This window comes from Eulemur rufifrons, chromosome 30 (genome assembly GCF_041146395.1).
Source record: "Eulemur rufifrons isolate Redbay chromosome 30, OSU_ERuf_1, whole genome shotgun sequence".
Classification (NCBI taxonomy): Eukaryota; Metazoa; Chordata; class Mammalia; order Primates; family Lemuridae; genus Eulemur; species Eulemur rufifrons.
The window spans coordinates 11,503,167-11,520,357 of NC_091012.1; positions in this window are offsets into that span (position 1 = coordinate 11,503,167).

Below are 17,191 nucleotides of genomic sequence, written 5' to 3' on the forward strand. Positions count from 1 at the left end.
ACATGTCCATACCACCAAAAAAAATCTACAGAGTCAATGCAATCCCCAACAAAATACCAATAACATTCTTCACAGAAATAGAAAAAAAAAATCCTAAGTTTATAGGAACCCAAAGAGACCCAGAATATCCATTCTCAGCAAAGAGGAAAAAACTGGAGGAATTATAATTTATTATCTGACTTCAAATTATACTTCAGAGCTGTAGTGAACAAAACATCATACTGGCCTAAAAACAGACACATAGACCAATGTAACATAATAGAGATCCCAGAAATATATCCACACATCTATAGTGAAATTACCTTCAACAAAGCTGCCAAGAACATAGAGTGGGGAAAGAACAGTCTATTCAATAAAGAATGCTGGGAAAACTGGATTTCCATATGCAAAAGAATGAAATTAGCCCCTCATTTCTCACCATATACCAAAATCAAATCAAAATGAATTAAAGACTTAAATCTAAGACTTGAAACTATGGAACTACTCAAAGAAAACATTTAGGAAATGTTCAGGACATTAGTGTTTTCAAGGGCTTTTATAATTTTTATTTCAGCATATTGTGAGGATAAATATGTTTTGGTTACATATATTGCTTGTGGCCCACCTGAGTCAGAGCTACAAGTGTGTCTATCCCCCAGATGATGCATTAGGTTTGAATGTACCCAACCTTTCCTTCTCCCTCTCTCCTGCCTGACACACTGTGAATCTTTCTACTATAAGTGCACACTCAACATCTCTAATCATCAGGGAAATGCAAATACAAACCAAAAGGACGTATGTTTTAATTTAATCAGGTTCCATTCATTTATATTTATTGTTGGTGTGATTGCCTTAGGGGTCTTCTTCATAAATTCTTTGCCTAGGCCAATGTCTGTAAGAGTCTTTCCTACATTTTCTTCTAGAATTCTAATAGTTTCGCACCTAAGGTTTAAGTCTGTTATCCACAGTGATTTGATTTTGTGAGAGGTGAAAGCTGTGGGTCCTGTTTCAGTCTTCTACATGTGGCTATCCAATTTTCCTAGCACCATTTATTGAATAAGGATTCTTTTCCCCAGAGTCTGTTTTTGTCTGCTTTGTCAAAGATTAGATGGCTATATGAGGATGGTTTTATATTTGGATTTTCTGTTCTGTTCCACTGGTCTGTGTCCCTGCACTTGTGTCAATACCAAGCAGTTTTAAGAACCACAGCCTTGTAGTATAGTTTGAGGTCTGGCAAATTAATACCTCCCATTTTGTTTTTATTGCTTAAAATGGCTTTTGTTACATGGGGTCTTCTCTGGTCCCATAAAAAGCAAAAAATTATTTTTTCTGTATTTTTGAAAAATTATGTTTGTAATTTAACAGTGATTGCATTGAATCTGGAGATCACTTTGGGTAGTATAGACATTTTAACAATGTTGATTCTTCTGATCCACGAGCATGGTATGGTTTTCCATCTATTTACATGCTCTGCCATTTTCTTCCTCAGTGTTTCATAGTTCTCCCTATAGAGGTCCTTTACCTCCTTAGTTAAATATATTCCTAGGTATTTTATTTTTTTGTTGCTATTTTGAAGGGTATTAAGTCCTTAATTTGCTTCTCCGTTTCACTGTTATTGGCATATATGAATGCAGTCACGAGAATAAACAGACAACCTACAGAATGGGAAAAATTTTTGCATATTACACATCAGATAAAGGACTGATAACAAGAATCTATTTAGAACTCAGGAAAATCAGCAAGAAAAAATTAAACAACCCTATCAAAAAGTGGGCAAAGGACATGAATAGAAATTTTTCAAAAGAAGATATAAGAATGGCTAACAAACATATGAAAAAATGTTCAACATCTCTAATCATCAGGGAAATGCAAATCAAAAGCACAATGAGATATCATTTAACTCTAGTGAGAATGGCCTTTATCAAAAAGTCCCAAAACAAAACATGTTGGCGTGGATGCGGAGAGACAGGAACACTCATACACTGCTGGTGGGACTGCAAACTAGTGCAACCTCTATGGAAAGCATTATGGAGATACCTTAAACAGATTCAATTAGACCTACCATTCGACCCAGCAATCCCATTATTGGGTATCTACCCAAAAGAACAAAAGCCATTCTAAAAAAAAGACACCATTACCTGAATGTTTATAGCAGCACAATTCACAATTGGAAAGATGTGGAAACAACCCAAATGCCCATTAATTCATGAATGGATTAGTAAAATGTGGTATATGTATACCAAGGAGTATTACTCAGCTATAAGAAATAACGGTAATATAGAATTCCTTTTGTTCTCCTGGAGAGAGTTGGAACCCATTCTATTAAGTGAAGTATCCCAAGAATGGAAAAATAAGTACCACATGTACTCACCAGCAAATTGGTTTCCCTGATCATCACCTAAGTGCACATTTGGGAATAACACCAATTGGGTATCGGACAGAGGTGGGGCATGGGGGGAGGGGATGGGTGTATACCTACATGATGAGTGTGATGTGCACTGTCTGGGAAATTGACACACTTGAATGTTCTGACACTGTGGGATGGGGAGGGGGAGGGGATGAGGGTATACCTACATGATGAGTGCAATGCACACTGTCTAGGGAATGGACACGCTTGAAGCTCTGACTTGAGGGGATGGGCGGGACATGGGCAATACATATAACCTGAACTTTTGTCCCCCCATAATAAGCTGAAATAATGTAAAAAAAAAACAAATAAAAGTGACCAAATATTTGAAAAAAAACAAAAACAAAACAAAAAAATGAACAAAATATCTGAATAGACATTTCTCGAATAAAGACATACAAATGGCCTCCAGGTATATGAAAAAGTGCTCAGCATCATTAGTCATCAGTTAAATGCAAATAAAAACTGCAATGAGATACCATCTCTCTCACTTAAATGAACTGTTATCAAAAAAAACAGGAATAATGAATGCTGGAGAAAATTTGAAGAAAAAGGAACCCTCATATGCTGTTGTTGGGAATATAAACTAGTGCAACCACTATGCAGAAGAGTATAAAGGTTACTCAAGAACAAAAATGGCAATCCTCTTTCTAGTTATATATCTAAAGGTGGGCAATTCAGCATATCACAAAGATACATGCACTTTCATGTTTACTGTGCCACTTTTGAAAATAGCCAAGATATGGAATCAACTTAAGTGTCCTTCATTTTATTATTTGATAAGGAGACTGTGGTCAATATATACAATGGAATATTATATTTTTAATTTTTTATTGATACATAAGTATACATATTCATGGAGTACATGTTATATTTTGATACAAGCATATAACTTATAATGATCAAATCAGGGTAATTGGGACATGAATCACCTGAAACATTTATCATTGCTTTTTGTTGGGAACATTTGAAAACTTCTAGCTATTCTGAAATAAAATAAATTGTTGTTAACTATAGTTGCCCTATTGCAGTATTGAACACTAGAACTTTTTCCTTCTATTTAATATAATTACCCCTTCACCAACACCTCTTCATTTCCCCTTCCAACCATCCTTACCAATCTCTAGTAGCCACCATTCTATTCACTACCTCCTTGAGATCAATTTGGTTTTTTCTTTAGGTCCCATATGTGAGTGTGACAATGAAGTATTTGTCTTTTTGTGCCTGGTGTATTTCACTTAAAATAATGTCCTCCAGATCCATCCATGTTTCTGCAAATGACAAAATTTCCTTCTTTTTCATGGCTAAATAATATTCCAATGTGTACATACACCACATCTTTTTTGTCCATTTGTCCCTTGATAAACACTTAATCTGATTCCACATTTTAGACATTTTGAATAATGGTTCAATAAAGACTGAAGTGCAAATATCTTCTGGTGACATTTTATGTCTTTGCCTCACCCGAGCGAGGTTCAGAGGCATACCTTTCCCCTCTACAATGCTCACTCTGTCTGTGACCATTATTGTGAGTTTACCCCCCTGCAATACCCTAATTCCTGGAGAATATTACTACTGTGTGAGCACCATAGTGTTGATCAGTTAGTACCAATTTGATGGTGAGTACACGTGGAGGCTATTCCTCCAATCTTGTGATACCTCACTGTGGATAATGGGCTCAAGTTCAATCCATGAAAATATAAGAGGTGCTAGATCACTGTTGTTTCTTATAATTGAGTAATATTCCATTGTATACATATACCAAATTTTAGTAATCCATTCATGCATTGACGGTCACCTGGGCTGTTTCCACATCCTTGCAATAGTGAATTGTGCTGCCAAAACATTCAGGTGCAGATGTCTTTATTATAGAAAGTATTTTGCTCTTTTCAGTAGATGCGTAATGGTGCTATTGCTGGATTTAATGGTATTTCTATTTTTAGCTCTTTGACATATCTCCAGATCCTTTTCCACAGAGATTGCACCAATTTGCAGTCCCACCAGCAGTATAAGAGTGTTCCCATCTCTCCACATCCTCAACAGCATTTGTTGCTTTGGGATTTTTTGATATAGGCCAATCTCACTGGGGTTAGGTGATATCTTGTTGTGGTTTTGATTTGCATTTCCCTAATGATTAGAGATGTTGAACTTTTTTTTATATATTTGCTGGCCATTCTTCTGTCTTCTTTTGAAAAGTTTCTGTTCATTTCCTTTGCCCATTTATTGATGGGGTTGTTTGATTTTTTTCTTGTTGATTTTTTTTGAGTTCTAGATAGATTCTTCTTATCAGCCCTTTATCAGATGTGTAGAACAAATATTTTCTCCCATTCTGTAGGTTGTCTATTTGCTTTAACGATAGTTTCCTTGGCTGTACAAAAGCTTTTTAATTTGATCAGGTCCCATTTATTTATTTTTGTTGCTGCTGTGATTGCCTTGGGGGTCTTCTTCATAAATTCTTTGCCTAGGCCAATGTCTGTAAGAGTCTTTCCTACATTTTCTTCTAGAATTCTGATTGTATCACGCCTAAGGTTTAAGTCTGTTATCCACCGTGATTTGATTTTTGTGAGAGGTGAAAGCTGTGGGTCCTGCTTCAGTCTTCTACAGGTGGCTAACCAATTCTCCCAGCACCATTTATTGAATAGGGATTCTTTTCCCCAGTGTATATTTTTGTCTGCTTTGTCAAAGATTAGATGGCATATGAGGATGGTTTCATCTCTGGATTCTCATTCTTATTCCAAAGGTCTGTGTGTCTATTCTTGTGCCAATACCATGCTGTTTTAGTTATTATAGCCTTGTAGTAAAACTTGAAGTCTGGTAGACTGATACCTCCTAGTTTGTTCTTTCTACTTAAGATTGCTTTGGCTATATGAAATCTTCTCTGGTTCCATACAAAACATAGAATTATATTTTCTGGATCTGTAAAGAATAATGATGGAGCTTTGATAGGGATTGCATCAATTCTGTAGATCACTTTAGGTAGTATGGACATTTTCATGATATTGATTCTACCAATCCATGAGCAAGGTAGATTTTCCATCTGTTTACATCTTCTATAATTTCTTTTCTTAGTGTCTTGTAGCTCTCCCTGTATATGTCTGTCACTTGTTTCATTAAATATATTCCTAGATATTTAATTTTCTTTGAGGTTATTGTAAAAGTTATTGCATTTTTGATTTGAAATTTTCCTTGACTATTCTTGGCATATATGAATGCCTCTGATCTGTGTGTATTCATTTTATATCCTGAGATTTTACTGAATTCATTTATCAATTCTAGGAGTCTCTTGGTTGAGTCCTTGGGGTTTTCTGGATATAATATCATATCATCGGCAAGGAGCGAGAGTTTGATCTCATCTGCCCCCATCTGGATGCCCTTAATACTACTTTCTGGTCTAATTGCTCTAGCAAGAACTTCCAACACTATGTTGAATAGAAGAGGTGATAGAGAGCAACCTTGTCTGGTTCTGGTTCTAAGTGGGAATGCTTTCAACTTTTCCCCATTCAGTATGATAATGGCCATGGGTTTGTCAGAAATAGATTTGATAATTTTAAGGTATGACCCATCTATGCCTATTTTGTTCAGCGTTTTTATGATAAAGGTATGCTGGACTTTGTCAAATGCTTTTTCTGCATCTATTGAGAAAATCATATGGCATTTGTTCTTGCTTTTATTTATGAGGCAAATTGCATTAATAGATTTGCATATGTTGAAGCAGATTTGTATGCCTGGAATAACCCCACCTGGTTATGGTGAATTATTTTTTTAATGTGCTGCTGAATTCCATTTGCTAAAATTTTGTTGAGGATTTTTGCATCTATATTCATAAGGGATAATGGAATATTATATAGCCAGAAAAAAGAATGAAATTCTGCCATTTGCAACAACATGGATGGAACTGAAGAACATTAGGTTAAGTGAAATAAGCCAAACACTGAAAAAGAAATCTCTCATCTTCTCACTCATATGTGGGAACTAAACTAAAACCAATTGATTTCATGAAAACATAGAGTAGAATCATGGTGACTAGAGGCTGGAAAGCAGGGCAGGTAGAGGGATAAATTGAGGATGGTTAATGGGTGCAAACATATAATTACTTAGAATGAACCATGTTTGATAGCACACCAAAGTAACTATAATCAACAATTAGTTAGGGTATACTTTAAAATAACTAAAAGAATGAAATTAGAATGTTCCTAACACAAAGAAATGATAAATGTCTGAGGTGATGGCTAACACAATTATCATGATTAATTCACACTGTATTCCTATTTCAAATTATCACATGAACCCCATAAACATATACAACAAATATTTACCCACAATAATGAAAAAAAAGGGCAATAGACTTAAGTAGATTTTTGTCAAAAGAAGACCTACAAATGGCCAGCACATAACTGACAAATTCTCAAGGTCAGTAATCATCAGGCAATGACAAATCTAAGCTGCTATGAGATGTCAACTCAGTCCTGTTAGAATGACTACTATTAAACAGATATGATATAACAAATATTGGCAAAAACGCACAAAAAAGGGGAATGCTGGTACACAGTTGTCATGAATGCAAATCAGTACATTGTGATCAATAGTATAAAGATTTCTTTAAGAATTAAAGATTAAATAACCATGTGGCACAGCAATCACACCATTGGCTATACATGCCCATAAAATGAAATCAGTATGTTTAAGAAACATCTTCTAGAGACAGACACCTCCCCTATAGAGGAAGAACCAAAGGGAAACAAACAAACAAACAAACAAAGAGAATTTCAGTCTACTATTAGTGTGGACCCTGCCTGCCTTCTGAAAGACCACAACACAGTGTCCTAACTCACCAAAGCGGTCTTGGATCACTCCAATCCTCTAGGATTGGACCCATTGGAAGCAGTCCGCCAACACAAACAGAAAAATCTCTAAACAATACACAACAGTCTCCCCCTCTTGCCAAAAGAAGCAACATACCTAGACTGCTTCACAGCCTAAGAACAGAGCACGAAGAGTGCTGTTAAACAGACTAAATCTATAAGAAAAGATCCAACGATAAATCTAGATGGGAAGAGCCCAGCGAAAAAACACGGAGAGCACAAAGAATCAAACGGAAAGCTCATCCCCAAAGAGAAATACCAGCTCCCAACCATTTGATACAAACCAGACTCAAAACACCAACATGTCACAGGAAGAATTCCAATTATGGATTATAAACAAGCTGAATAATATACAAGAATCAATGGATAAACAACACAAGGAAAACACAAAAAAATACAGGATTTGGAGGAAAAATTCACTAAAGAAATTGAAATATTGAAGAAAAACCAAACTGAACTCCTAGAAGTGAAGAATTCACTCAGAGAGCTACAAAACACTGTGGAAAGTCTCAAGAGCAGGGTAGATCAATCAGAGGAAAGAATCTCAGAAATTTAAGATAACTCCTTCCAACCAAATAAGTCAGTCACAGAGATAGGTCAAAAAAGTAAGAGAAATGATCTGAGTCTTCAAGAAATGAGGGATTATGTGAAGAAACCTAACTTGAGAGTTATTGGCATTCGTGAGGGTGAAGAAGATAATAAGCAAGGGTTGGACAAGCTATTTGAAGACATAATCGAGGAAAATTTTCCAGGCCTTGCCAATACTCTCGACATACAGATTCAAGAAGCTCAAAGGACCCCTGGGAGATTCATAGCAATAGGAAAACACCACGCCACGTAGTCCTCAGGCTGACCAAAATATCCACTAAAGAGTCCCTTCTCCAAGCCGTAAGGAGAATGAAACAAGTAACTTACAAAGGAAAACCCATCAGAATTACACCAGATTTCTCAGCTGAAACCTTACAAGCAAGAAGAGGTTGGGGCCCCATTTTCACGCTTCTGAAACAGAATAATGCCCAGCCTAGAATCTTGTACCCAGCTAAGCTAAGTTTTCTATACGAAGGAGAAATCAAGACATTCTCAGATAAACAAAGGTTGAGGGAATTCACCAAGACAAGACCAGCCCTCCAAGAAGTACTCCAAAGAGAATTACACACGGATCAGCACAAGAAAGATCCACGAATGTAAAACTACTCAAGAGCTAAAGATCAAATTCCAGATACCACAATGGCCCAGGAGAGAAAACATCACAATGAAGTTCTACCCAACAAGCTGAACAAAAAACTGTCTCACTTATCAGTTTTCTCAATAAATGTGAATGGCTTGAATACCCCGCTCAAGAGACATAGACTGGCCCAATGGATAAAAAAACACAATCCAAGTATCTGCTGTCTTCAAGAAACTCACCTAACCTGCAAAGATGCATTTAGACTGAAAATAAAAGGATGGAAATCGGTATTTCAAGCAAATGGTAACCAAAAGAAAGCTGGTGTGGCAATCTTAATTTCCAATAACTTAGCTTTCAAACCAACAAAAATAATAAAGACAAAGATGGCTACTACATACTGATTAAAGGCACAATTCATCAAGAAGCCATGACTATACTCAATATATATGCACCCAACCTAGGTGCACCTAGATTCATAAAGCAAACCCGACTAGATCTGAACCAAATGATAGATAACAATACTGTAATAGCTGGAGACTTTAACACCCCACTGACAGTACAGGACAGATCCTCTAAACAGAAAATAAACAAAGACATAATGGACCTCAATAGAATGCTAGAACAAATGGGCATGGCTGACATCTATAGAACATTCCACCCAAAGTCCACAGAATATACATTCTTCTCATCAGCTCACGGGACATTCTCTAAGATTGACCATGTCCTAGGACATAAATCATGTCTTAAAAAATTCAAAAAAATAGAAATTATACCATGCATCTTCTCAGATCACAGTGGAATAAAAGTAACAATGATCACAAACAGAAACCCTCACTCTTACTCAAAGTCATGGAAGCTAAATAACTTTCTCCTGAATAATTATTCTATAAAAGAAGAAATCAAGATGGAAATCAAAAATTTCTTTCAATTAAATGACAATGGAGATACAACTTATCAAAATCTATGGGATGCAGCTAAAGCAGTCCTGAGAGGGAAATTCATATCCATAAATGACTATATCAAAAAGACAGAAAACATGCAAATAGACAACCTAACGAATAGACTCAAAGAGCTGGAGAAAGAAGAACAGAATGATCCCAAACCCAGAATAAGGCGAGAAATTACTAAGATCAAATCAGAATTAAATGAAAAGGACAACAAAGAAACTATAAGGGAAATTAATAAAACAAAAAGTTGGTTCTTTGAAAAGATAAACAAAATAGACACACCCCTGGCTAGACTAACCAAGAACACAAAACTAAAATCTCTAATAACCTCCATTAGGAACATGAAAGGAGAAATCACAACCGATGCTACAGAGATACAAGATACCATCTATGAATTCTACAAAAATCTTTATGTACACACACTGGAGAACGTGGAGGAAATGGACAAATTTTTAGAAACACATAGTCTTCCCAGGCTCAACCAGGAAGAAATAGAGTACCTGAACAGACCAATATCAAGAACTGAAATCGAAACAGCAATAAAAAACCTTCCCAAAAAGAAAAGCCCTGGTCCAGATGGGTTCACACCTGAATTTTACCATACATACAAAGAAGAACTGGTGCCCATCCTACATAAACTATTCTCCAATATTGAGAAGGATGGAATTCTCCCCAACATGTTGTACCAAGCCAATATAACATTGATACCAAAACCAGGAAATGATGCAACAAAAATAGAGAACTACAGACCAATTTCCCTCATGAATATAGATGCAAAAATTTTCAATAAAATACTAGCAAATCAAATCCAAGAACTTATCAAAAAAGTAATCCACCACGACCAAGTGGGCTTCATCCCCGAGATGCAGGGGTGGCTCAACATACGTAAATCTATAAATGTAATTCACCACATAAATAGAAGCAAAAACAAAAACCATATGATACTCTCATTAGATGCAGAAAAAGCATTTGACAAAATTCAACACCTTTTTATGATAAAAATGCTTAACAAAATAGGCATTGATGGAACCTACCTAAAAATGATACAAGCCATATATGACAAACCCACAGCCAACATCATTCTGAATGGGGAAAAACTGAAAGCACTCACACTTAGAACTGGAACCAGACAGGGCTGCCCATTGTCTCCATTACTTTTCAACATAGTATTGGAAGTCCTTGCGAGAGCTATCAGGCAAGAGAGCAGAATCAAGGGAGTCCAAATAGGGAAGGAAGAGATCAAACTCTCACTTTTTGCTGATGATATGATGTTATATCTGGAAAACCCCCAGGATTCAACCATGAGACTCCTGGAATTGATTAACGAATATAGCAAATGCTCAGGCTACAAAATTAATATACACAAATCAGAGGCATTTATATATGCCAATAACAGTCAATCGGAAAACCAAATTAAAGACTCAATACCCTTCAAAATAGCAACAAAGAAAATAAAATATCTAGGTATATATCTAACTAAAGAGGTAAAGGACCTCTATAAGGAAAACTATGAAACACTCAGAAAAGAAATAGCAGAACTTGCAAATAGATGGAAAAATATACCATGCTCGTGGATCGGAAGAATCAACATTGTTAAAATGTCTATACTACCCAAAGTGATCTACAGATTCAATGCAATCCCTATTAAATTACCAACATCATTCTTTACAGACATAGAGAAAACAATTATATACTTTGTATGGAATCAAAGAAGACCCCGTATAGCAAAAGCAATTTTAAGCAACAAAAACAAAATGGGAGGTATTAATTTGCCAGACCTCAAACTATACTACAAGGCCGTGGTTCTTAAAACAGCCTGGTATTGGCACAAGTGCAGGGACACAGACCAGTGGAACACAACAGAAAATCCAAATATAGAACCATCCTCATATAGTCACCTAATTTTTGACAAAGCAGGAAAGAATATACTCTGGGGACAAGAATCCCTATTCAATAAATGGTGCTGGGAGAATTGGTTAGCCACTTGTAGAAGACTGAAACAGGACCCACAGCTTTCACCTCTCACAAAAATCAAATCACGGTGGATAACAGACTTAAACCTTAGGCGTGATACAATCAGAATTCTAGAAGAAAATGTAGGAAAGACTCTTACAGACATTGGCCTAGGCAAAGAATTTATGAAGAAGACCCCCAAGGCAATCACAGCAGCAACAAAAATAAATGAATGGGACATGATTAAATTAAAAAGCTTCTGCACAGCCAAAGAAACAGTCACGAGAATAAACAGACCACCTACAGAATGGGAAAAAATTTTTGCATACTACACATCAGATAAAAGACTGATAACAAGAATCTATTTAGAACTCAGGAAAATCAGCAAGAAAAAATCAAGCAACCCTATCAAAAAGTGGGCAAAGGACATGAATAGAAACTTCTCGAAAGAAGATATAAGAATGGCTAACAAACATATGAAAAAGTGCTCAACATCCCTAATCATCAGAGAAATGCAAATCAAAACCACAATGAGATATCACTTAACTCCAATGAGAATGGCCTTTATCAAAAAAACCCAAAACAACACATGTTGGCGTGGGTGTGGAGAGACAGGAACACTCATATACTGCTGGTGGGACTGCAAACTAGTGCAACCCCTCTGGAAAGCATTATGGAGGTATCTTAAACAGATTCAAGTAGACCTGGCATTCGATCCAGCAATCCCATTATTGGGCATACACCCAAAGGAAAAAAGGTCATTCCGTAACAAAGACACATGTACCCGATTGTTTATAGCAGCACAATTCACAATAGCAAAGATGTGGAAACAACCCAAATGCCCATCAAGACATGATTGGATTAGTAAGCTGTGGTATACGTATACCATGGAATATTACTCAGGTATAAGGAATGATGAAGATACGACATCTCTATGGTTCTCCTGGAGAGAGTTGGAACCCATTATATTAAGTGAAGTATTCCAGGAATGGAAAAACAAGCATCAGATGTACTCACCAGAAAATTGGTTTCCCTGATCATCACCTAAATACACATCTGGGAACGACACCAATTGGATATCAGACTGAGGTCAGGGGTGGGGGAGGGGATGGGGATATGCCTACACAATGAGTGCATTGCGCACCGTTTGGGGAGTAGTAACACTTGAAGGTGCTGACTCGGGAAGGGGGGGTGGGGAAGGGAGGGATATATACCTCATGATGGGTGCAATGCGCACGACCTGGGGAACAGACACGCCTGGAGCTCTGACTTGCGGGGAAAGGCGGTACAGGAGCAACATATGTAACCTGCAATTCTGTATCCCCCATAACAAGATAAAATAAAAATAAAAATAAAAATAAAAAGAAACATCTTCACTTGCATATTTATTCAGCAATATTCACAATAGTGAAGATAGAGTCTCAATTTACTTGCCCATCATTGAAGAATGAATAAATACAAGGGAACATGTATACACAATGAAATACTATTCATCCACAAAATAGAAAAATCCTATCATATTAAATCACATGAGTGAACATGGAGAACATGTTAATTGAAATAAGCCAGTCACAGACACATGCTTCATCATCTTTGATCTCACTGAAGTAGAAAGGAAAATGGTGGCACCACGGGCTAGGGTTTTAGGAAACAGTAGGATTGGGGAATGTCTTTCAAAGGATACATAATTTCATTTTGATAGAAAGAATAAATTTAAGAGATCTACTGTACAGCATGCTTATTATACTTAATGGTGATACATTGTATTTTTAAAATATTCTGAAACAGTCAATGAGAAGTGTTATACACCTCAAAGGTGAGAAACTATGAGAAGTAAAGCATCTGTTAATAAGCTAGAATAAGCATCAGACAATGTGTGCGTGTGTGTGCATGTGTGTATATTTTTGTGTGTGTAATATATATATACATCAAAACATCACATTTTACATGGTAAATACATATAATGTTATAAGTCAAATAAAAAACTAATCAATAAAAACCTTTGAAGCGTAGCATTGTTCTAAATACTGAGCCTGGATCTTTGTCATGAGCTTAGCTGAACCGTATCAAAATTATGCAGTTTTTGTGCTGTTTTTGTCATTCCATTTGTCACTCATAAGCAAGGGAACTCTGATATTTACCAGCAGATTTAGAATCCAGCACAGAATATGAAAGGGGCTTTAGTGCTTTTATTTTAAGCTAAGGACACCTAGACTTCCTGGTGCTGATGATCATGGTATGGAAGACACTAAAGGGGTATGTGGTGCTCACTGTCCCACCTCTGGCCACTGTGAGTACAGATAACAGGATTGCATCCCAAATCACTGATGAAATTTTCAATCAAAAAGCTGCCACGATCCGAGATTCCTCTAGAGAGAATGACCAAATTGTTGGCCACAGTTAGATGACTAAAAATGAAAACTGTGTACTGCGCACTGCACCAACTGAAATAAAGTCATGTAAAATAAATCCTCCAAGATTGAAATATTAGGTAAAGAAAGATTATTCCAAATTTTAGATTCACAGAAATCATTCTATTTTATTCTAACACTGAAAATACACTCAGAAGTAGATTCTAGATGGATGCATATGTTGTACTATAAGTAATTCATAGAAAATTGAATTCAAACTTTTTAATTTACCTAAACTCTCTATTAAGAGATGGCCAAATTATGATGTATATTTTTTTCCCTTAAGCTTATTATGGGGGTACAAAAGTTCAGGTTATATGTATTGCCCATGTCCCCCCATCGCCCCGAGCCTGAGCTTCAAGCGTGTCCATTCCCCTGATAGTAGACATCACACTCATCATATAGGTATACACCCATCCCCTCCCCCTCCCCCATCCCCCTGAGTAAGAACTTCAAGCATGTCCATTCCCCAGACAGTGCACATCACACTCATCATGTAGGTATACACCCATCCCCTCCCCCCATGCCCCACCTCTGTCCGATACCCAATTGGTGTTATTCCCAGATGTGCACTTAGGTGATGATCAGGAAAACCAGTTTGCTGGTGAGTACATGTGGTACTTATTTTTCCATTCCTGGGATACTTCACTTAATAGAATGGGTTCCAACCCTCGCCAGGAGAACGAAAGAGATGCCATATCACTGTTATTTCTTAAAGCTGAGTAATACTCCATGGTATACATACACCATATTTTACTAATCCATTCATGAATTGATGGGCATGTGGGTTGTTTCCACATCTTTCCAATTGTGAATTGTGCTGTTATAAATATTCGGGTACAGGTGTCTTTTTTATAGAATGACTTTTGTTCTTCTGGGTAGATGCCCAATAATAGGATTGCTGGATCAAATGGTAGGTCTACTAGAATCTGTTTAAGGTATCTCCATATTGTTTTCCACAGGGGTTGCACTAGTTTACAGTCCCACCAGCAGTGTATGAGTGTTCCTGTGTCTCCACATCCACGCCAATATGTATTATTTTGGCACTTTTTGATAAAGGCTATTCTCACTGGAGTTAAATGATATCTCATTGTGGTTTTGATTTGCATTTCCCTGATGATTAGAGATGTTGAACATTTTTTCATATGTTTGTTAGACATTCTTATATCTTCTTTGGCAAAATTTCTATTTATGTCCTTTGCCCACTTTTTGATAGGGTTGTTCAATTTTTTCTTACTGATTTTCCTGAGTTCTAAATAGATTCTTGTTAAAAATCCTTTATCTGATGTGTAGTATGCGAAAATTTTTTCCCATTCTATAGGTTGTCTGTTTACTCTCGTGAATGTTTCTTTGGCTTTGCAGAAGCTTTGTAATTTAATCAGGTCCCATTTATTTATTTTTCTTGTTGCTGTGATTGTCTTTGGGGTCTTCTTCATAAATTCTTTGCGTAGGTCAATGTGTGTAACAGTCTTTCCTACATTTTCTTCTAGAATTCTAATAGTTTTGTACCTAAGGTTTAAGTCTGTTATCCACCGTGATTTGATTTTTGTGAGAGGTGAAAGCTGTGTATCCTGTTTCAGTCTTCTACATGTGGCTATCCAATTTTCCCAGCACCATTTATTGAATAAGGATTCTTTTCCCCAGAGTATGTTTTTGTCTGCTTTGTAAAAGATTAGATGGCTATATGAGGATGGTTTTATATTTGGATTTTCTGTTCTGTTCCACTGGTCTGTGTCCCTGTACTTGTACCAATACCAAGCAGTTTTAATAATCACAGCCCTGTAGTATAGTTTGAGGTCTGGCAAATTAATACCTCCCATTTTGTTTTTATTGCTTAAAATTGCTTTTGCTAAACGGTGTCTTCTCTGGCTCCATACAGAGCATAAAATTATTTTTTATATATCTTTGAAAAATGATGTTGGTAATTTAATAGGGATTGCATTGAATATGTAGATCGCTTTGGGCAGTATAGACATTTTAACAATGTTGTTTCCTCCGATTCACGAGCATGGTATGGCTTTGCACCCATTTACATGCTCTGCGATTTCCTTCCTCAGTGTTTCGTAGTTCTCCTTACAGAGGTCCTTTACATCCTTAGTTAAATATATTCCTAGGTATTTTGTTTTCTTTGTTGCTATTTTGAAGATTATTGAGTCCTTAATTTGGTTCTCTGTTTGCCTGTTATTGGTATATATGAATGCCTCTGATTTGTGTGTATTGATTTTGTATCCTGAGACTTTACTGAATTCATTGATCAATTCCAGGAGTCTCTTGGTTGAATCCTTGGGGTTTTCTAGATATAACATCATATCATCAGCAAAGAGTGAGAGTTTGATCTCTTCTTTCCCTATTGGACTCCCTTGATTCTGCTCTCTTGTCTGATGGCTCTCACAAGGACTTCCAATACTATGTTGAAAAGTAATGAGGACTGTGGGCATCCTTGTCTGGTTCCAGTTCGAAGTGGGAATGCTTTCAAATTTTTCCCATTCAGTATGATGTTGGCTGTGGGTTTTTCATATATGGCTTGTATCATTTTTAGATAGGCCCCATCTATACCTATTTTGTTAAACGTTCTTGTCATAAAAGGGTGTTGAATTTTGTCAAATGCTTTTTCTGCATCTATTGAGGGATCATATGATCTTTATATTTGCTTCTATTTATGTGGTGAATTACATTTATACATTTGTGTATGTTAATCCATCCCTGCCTCTCTGGGATGAAGCCCACTTTGTCGTGATGGATTATTTTTTTGATAAGCACTTGGATTCGATTTGCTAGGATTTCAGTGAGAATTTTTGCATCTATATTCATAAGGGATATTGGTCTGTAGTTTTCTTTTTCTGTTGCACCCTTTCCTGGTTTTGGTATCAAAATTATATTGGCTTGGTAAAATGTACTGGGGAGAATTCCATCCTTTTCAATGTTGGAGAATAGTTTATGTAGGATGGGCACCAGTTCTTCTTTGTAGGTATTGTAAAATTCGGATGTGAACCCATCTGGTCCAGGGCTTTCTTTTTGGGAAGGTTTTTTATTGCTGTTTCGATTTCAGATCTAGATATTGGTCTATTCAGGAATTCTATTTCTTTCTGGTTGAGCCTGGGAAAGCTGTGTGTCTCTAAAAATTTGTCTATTTCCCCCACATTTTACAATTTGTGTGCATAAAGATTTTTGTAGAATTCATAGATGATATCATGTATCTCTGTGGCATCGGTCGTGATTTCTCCTTTCATGTTCCTGATGGACATTATTAGAGATTTTTCTTTTCTGCTCTTGGTTAGTCTAGCCAGAGGTGTGTCTATTTTGTTTTATCTTTTCAAAGAACCAACTTTTTGTTTTATTAATCTCCCTTATGATTTTTTTGTTGCCCTTTTCATTTAGTTCTGATTTGATCTTAATAATTTCCTGCCTTCTGCTGGGTTTGGGGTCAGTCTGTTATTCTCTCTCCAGCTCTTTTAGTCTATTCA